The sequence below is a fragment of the Micropterus dolomieu genome, linkage group LG09, assembly GCF_021292245.1.
Source record: "Micropterus dolomieu isolate WLL.071019.BEF.003 ecotype Adirondacks linkage group LG09, ASM2129224v1, whole genome shotgun sequence".
Taxonomy (NCBI): Eukaryota; Metazoa; Chordata; class Actinopteri; order Centrarchiformes; family Centrarchidae; genus Micropterus; species Micropterus dolomieu.
The window spans coordinates 22,716,261-22,723,250 of NC_060158.1; positions in this window are offsets into that span (position 1 = coordinate 22,716,261).

Here is a 6,990-nt window from a genome sequence, read left to right on the forward strand (position 1 = left end):
ACATTTCTACCCAGCATGCTTATTTAACAAGTAGTGGAAGGCCGGTCCAGAGATAAGGGGTGGGCAAATGATCTGAAACCAACCGATTTTCTGTAAACAGAGGGAATGACCAGGAGACCAGCATCAAGAGGTTGTGTCGGTGTATATGGGATAATTAGTTCAGATAAATGAGGTGGTCCAATTCCATGCAAGGCCTTATAGGTTAAGAGAGAGACATTAAAATCTGCTGGTAGTGAGTGAGGAGCAGCCAGATTCAAGTTAAATGATCAAATCTTTTTGTTTTTATCAAGATCCTATCTGCAGCATTCTGAACGCACTGAATACTTCTTGTAGCGCAACTATCCAGACCAGAGAAAAGGGGCATTAAACAGTCAAGCCTGGAAGATATAAATCCGTGGATTAGCCTTGATATGGAACTGGCATGTCATGCAAGAATCAAACATCACTCTATAATCTACCCAGATTTTTGATTTTGAAAGTGCATACCCATCTTTTTTCTTTTTCCATCTATTTAAAAAAAAAAAATGTTTTTCAGTTTCTGATAGACATGCCTCTACATTTCAGGGTTTGGAGAGGTCTTTTGGCTTCACAGATACAGTGTATCATCAGTATAGCAATGTAAATTAACACTGTATTTGCAAATTATGTCACCAGGGGGAAGCATAAACATAGAAAAGAGCATCGGGCCAAGGACCAATCCTTGAGGTACGCCAACATTTTTCTGCTGAGAATTCAGATATTGTATTATTGTAACTCACACGCTGTGTTCTCTTTGATAAATATAAATTAAGTCATAAAATCACCATTCCCTGGATACCAATATACTTCTCCAAGCGGCCAAGAAGTATTCTGTGGTCTAATGGTGCTTTCAGACCAAAAGCGAAGCGAGCGTTTGGGGCGGTGAGTTTACATACAAAGTCAATGCAAAGACACGTAGAGCCGCGATTTCCTGTCGGGCGGCACAAAGCGATGCGAAGGGGGCGGGGCCGGCAACTGGAAAGGCAACGCGAAAGAATTCACGTGAGTTGAATATTTTCAACTCAAGCGAAGAAGTCGCATTACGCTGAGTTGCAATAGCCTATTAGTGTTGAGCTTGTCCGTACGTCACCGAGGCTTCAGAGCGTTGTGTGGAGAGGGCCAGGCAGAGCGGGGGATTGAAAATCTGCTGGCCGGCTGAGAGCTGCTAAACTTGGGGGAGAGGAGCAGGGAGCAGCGCTGCAACCACTGGACAAATAAACCCCCGTAGTCGGTCAGATTCTGCTCTGACAACTACGCCGTTTTCTCGCGGGAGGAGCTCGGAATAAACTGCTTTTATAAAATTAGCTTTTTATTTTAGTTTTTGGGATTTCAACGTTGATTTATCTTCACTGGAGCTTCTCAGCAGCTAGATTCCGTGTACATCCGGTTCCAGTGTTGTTGTTAGCGTCGTTAGCTCTGTCGGACTACGACTTCATATTTATATAAAAACCAGACAAAAGTGGACATTGCTGGGAGAAAAGAAAGCGAGGAGGTTGAACTACCTGGTGAGTTCAGAAAACATGTGTCTGTAACTTTATTCCAGCTATCATTGTACTTCACTGTGACCAAGTTAGCATAGCATAGCCCTGATCGACCCAAACTCCATTCAGAAAACAAACATTTTAGAAGTTGTTGTCTTGACCTGACAAAGCATGAATTCATATGTTTAACAAATCTGCATCATGTTGTAGTTATTTTGGCATCAGTTTAATCCGTTTATTGCTATTTAATCACAGCAAAATGTTTACTTTGGATTCATACAGTTGTAGTAAAGGCGAGTTGTGTTTATTCACGTTATCGTGTTAAAATCGCCTTCTGTGTATGAACACTTGCAGCGAAGGTACTCACGTGAGGAAAGCGTTGCGAGGCAAAAATTCATGGTTGGTCTGAATGCGGCATAAGGTGTCAAAGGCTGCAGTCAAGTCAAGAAGCAGCAACAATGATGTTAAGTCAGAGTCAGCAGTAATTATATCATTGACTACTCTGGTCAAGACAGTTTCAGTTGAATGAGGGAATAGATAAATAGACCAGTAATTTTGACATAAAAGGAAGATTGGAAATTGGTCAATAGTTGTTCCAGCTTGCCTTCCAGCTAGATAATTTAAATTGCTTTTAAACCAACATAGCTTATTGTAAAAATGCTGAATGACGGGATAGCATCTTGGATATTTTATCTCTACATAGAGCATTATTGAAAGAGATGACGCTGCAGTGAAAAGAAAAATCCAAAGCCTTCTAGCAGAAAACGCACAGTATATGGCCTTTAGATAACCAGTTTCTGGCTCAAACCCATGTAAATAATTTAAGATGAAAATTGTTTAGATCTGCACTTTGTTATCTAATCATACTTAAGACAATCCAGTTGACTGCTTCTCCTCTCCCAAACACTCTGTGTGTGTACATGTGGCCAACCGTTTAATGCTGCTGGTAAGAGAGGGTGAACAGGAGCTGGATTTTGCCCATGATTTATCTGAATGAAGTAAAGTGTAAAATACATTCTCTTCCCTCTGCAAATACATCTCACAGCTTCCCAGAGGAAAAATCTTTTGCTCAGAATAGTCTTTTCTTTAACTCTTGAGAAAACACTAAGATCTCAATAGTATATCTTTTTTAGATCACTCCGATCTGAATTGTTGCTCCTAAAACCCCTTAGGAGAAAAGGATGAGATGAAGAGAGATTGAGGTTTGGAGACGTAGGTAAGACAAATGGATACGGAATTGAGATTACAATAGGATAAATGAAAGTAACAGATGAGATCTCATCATTGGATCTTTTTGAGTTCCTTAATGTCTTGCTTATTGCTCCTAAAAAGCAGTTGGGAGATGTTTGTATCACATTACTGTCTGTGCTTGGAGAACCATGCTGAAGGCCCTGAGCTGGATTTCCTGTTGTTCAAAGGGCAACAACACTGCCCCTGCGCCATCCAGAAGGATTTATTGTCATTAAATAGAATACAATTTTCCTTTACTTAAAAGAGGAGAAATACCATATCCACATTTAAAGTCCTAGAAATTCTACTCAAGTAAAAGGTATAAATGTATTCCATAGTGAATGTACTTAAGTATCAAAAGTAAAAGTGCTTATTCTGTATGACAGATACATGTTGTATCTCAGTTCTTGCGTGCATTCGGTCATTAATGAATTAATCTCTATACATCATGTCAAAGTATTGGGTGTTCCAGTTATGCTGGCTGTGACTACCTTAACAAATTGGAAAGCATGTCATTTGAAAGTGCATTATTTTCAATGTCAAAATTTATTTTATTTTTCTCAGTAACTTGTAACAGATAATTAACAATAAATACATTAAGGATTTGTTTATTAAGGGGAGTAAAAGTACAAACCCCCATAAAAACAAAGTACTTGAGTAAAATAACCCCTAAGTGGGGACACTAAGACAAAACTGAGAAATATCTTGGAGCTTTTTTCTGATCCACATTCTGGAGACTGAAATTACACTTATTTAAGATACTGTAGAGATCTCATCTTTTGATCAGAGTAAGACAGAGATGAGTTTTTGCTCCTGAGGCCAATATGAGAAAACCCAGACATATTTGAGAAGAATCATGAGATCCCAGGAGTCATTGCTGAGTTTTCTTTGAGCTCTTTCTCTGATCTCATGGTCCAATGTTCAGGAGACTTAAATTAGACTTATTTAAGATCAGTTAGAGATCTCTTGTTTTGATCAGAGTCAGACATGAATGAAATTTTATATGGTTGTTTCTCCTGAGATGAATTTGAGAAGTGGGAGAAAAGGCCTTTGTTCTCACCTTGGTATTAAAAGCAGCTCATTTGTGTCTAGGAGAAAAGGTAGTTGTACAATAAGGTGGTTCAATGTTTGTATATTCCTCACTGATGGAGATACCATCAGCTATCATTAGCTTGAATTCTGTATAGTTAAAATCACTTGCAATGAATTCTGTTGCTGACCCCCTTTCACTTTGAGAAAAAGAAATGTCCACAGAAAAATCTCAAAGCATTCCTGCAGCACAATTTATGTCTCCACTGTCTATCTGTAAGCTCAGCATGTTCCAAGCACTCTAAATGCAGCCAGAATCGGGCCAAGTACAGAGTGCCATGCTCTTTTCCTCCTTGAAGCCAATGTAGGTTTATCAGTGATGTAAAAATACAAAGTCATCCTCCTGAAAAGTATACAATGTCGTGTTAATATTATCTGGGTCTTGAGAGGGGCAGAAACAAAATGGAGAGTGCCTGGACAAAGAAACACAACTGGAATTCCTGGTAAATTTTGAACAAAGTTAATGTTTCTGTTTTCGTTCCAATTGCTTTCTGTCTGTGATTTGTGGTGGTGGTGATGATGATGATGATGATGCACTATCTACCAATGCCATTGTTATCATACATCTGCTCATTTTGTGGATGCGAAACATACATTGGCTGCGTGGGGTCAACAAACATGGACAGCTAAAAAAGTGGCCAAATAGATGTAGAAAAAAAACAAAACAAAGCAACACAAACATCACATAGTATATAAGCATAACGTTGTCACCATTATCTCTGCTTACCTGGAGAACATACTCCCAGCAATGGCGAGGGAAGCTGAGGAACTGGAGAACCGGAACCATTAGAATAGCAGTGGATATGATGGAGGTGCAGTGGGTACTAGCTCAATGACTATGGCTACCAGCTTAGCTGAACTTGGAGACAAATCAAATGAAAGTCAACATAGATGTGTACAGAAAGGGCCAGCAGGCAATGAACCACCCCAGAGCTGTCAATATACACAACCCAAAAATCTAATGTATCTAAACATCCATAGTATCTTCTATAATCCACTTCTTCGTTGCAAACCCTCCATGATGTAACACACTGCATTGAAGTGCAAAGGTCTTGGAGATCTTCTGTTCTTAAATGTCTTCTCATCACTGATTCCTTCTCACTTCACTGGACTGGGTTTAGGTTGCTGTCTCCCATTTGCTCCTGTGAGTGAAGACACTCTTTGCTCTCGCTGCGGTAAACACCAGCCTACTGCAAGTGCAGTCTAACCTAAAAAGGCCATCACACACCGATTTAAATGTTCAATAACATATGTAATTTCAGTCAGTACTTTAATGAGTACAAGTGCAGAGAAATTCTGCCAAGTTCTGTGAGTGTAAACACTCCCATGTGATGTAGTTATGAGTATCTCCTGGTGTTGGTTTTGTAAACAAAGGCCTACGTGGAGGGCTGATTCTGGAAATAGCCTTTGACCTAGTTACAGAGCAGACTTTTTTATGATGAAGCTTCACATACATGTGGCCTTGAACTCATGTATATACAGGCTCAATTTTGATTTTGGCAGGCTTACATGTGTCCAAGCTGTCTGTCAGAGGCAGGAGGATGTCTGGACTGGAGTGTCACAGGTGTGCAGGTGGGAGACTGGAGCGCCCATACAAACATACACACACACACACACACACACACACACAGACAAAGACAGGGGACAGCTGAAAACACTAGGAATGAGGAAGTGCCACAGCAGAACCGTGACACTCCAGTGTGTGGCTATATGTGAGGACAAATAATATGAAATGCACTTAACTGCAGTAATAATCTATACAGCTGTGTCAAAAGGCTAACATGTCCACAGTGAGAATGCTAACGAGCTGATAATGTTTGCCATGCAAGTAATATTTATCACAGTCACCATCTTAGTTTAGTGTGTTAGCATGCTAACACAAATGTTAGCTTACTAATGACGTGATAGTGGCTAGATGGAAATTCAGTAGAATTCATCCTCTGGGGACCATGAGTGGTATCCAATTTGATGATGAGAGAGAGGAGGAACGCACACCGATGTTGGAGAGAGGTGCTTACCACAATGAAAGTGTATAGAGTAAGAAAGGTCTAAAGGCTGTCATGTTTGACAAAACGGTAAATTATTTGGCAAATTATTAAAGTACTTTTTTGCATCATGGCTATGATGTCGCTGGCTGAACACTGACACTTGGGGGCTATTATTTGATCTGATTCCAGGATTTTGTTTACACTTGCAATATGCTGTGTACACCCATTCTACTTTTAGGCCAATAAATGAATAGGCTATTAAACATGGTTTAGACATCCATGTTTGGAAATAAAATTCATAGAGTATTTTATTCGAACAGTTCAAAGTTAATAAAATGTTTATTAAAAATTATTATTGTGGGGAAGGAGGGGCTTGTGACCCCGGTATTTCTGAAATCCTGGCTACATCCATGTTTGTGGACCCAATATATATATATATATATATATATATATATATATATATATTGTACCAATTGTAAATGTAGGCTACTTAATTTGTGTTTATGGTGCTTGGTGCTCAGTAGTAGGTTTAGAGTAAAGCCAATGCTTGTTTTTGTTTATAGTGCTAAATACTTTAGACCTCCTCATAGTTTTAAAAATCCCTTATCATACTTAATTTTTTAACTCCCATGGCATGGCTGTTCCATGCCTATAAGAACCTTAGTGTGGCTGTTTCTTTAGTCTGCAGGTGCAAATGTGTGATGAGACTTGACATAAAGGACATATGCTGCGGGAGACAGTGCAGGTACACACTGTGCACCTCAGTCTGACACCAGATGGATGGATGACACTAATGAATGTATCACTTTAGCTCACGGAGAGGAGGCCTCCCTCCCTCTACTTAAGGGGTTAAAGTCAGGTCTTGCACTCACTGCAAAAAATGTCAACCCCCACAGTTATTTTTTGTCTTAAAAATGTGAAAATTCTTCAAAGGAAATGAACAACTTCAACCTTAGAAAGTCAGTAAAAACAATTTTGGGATACATTATTTCTTTCTTGCGTGTTTAGCTAAACATTAGATTTGTAAACTGACCACCGGGTTTATTTTTTGCAGTGTGCTACTGTGAACAAGGCGGGGCGGGGAGAGGAGGTTTCCTTCAGAGAGTGAGAGAGAGTGTGTGTATGTGTGTGTCTGCGTGAATGTGTGTGTCTGCGGCGGGGGGGGGGGGGGGGGGAAGGGGGAC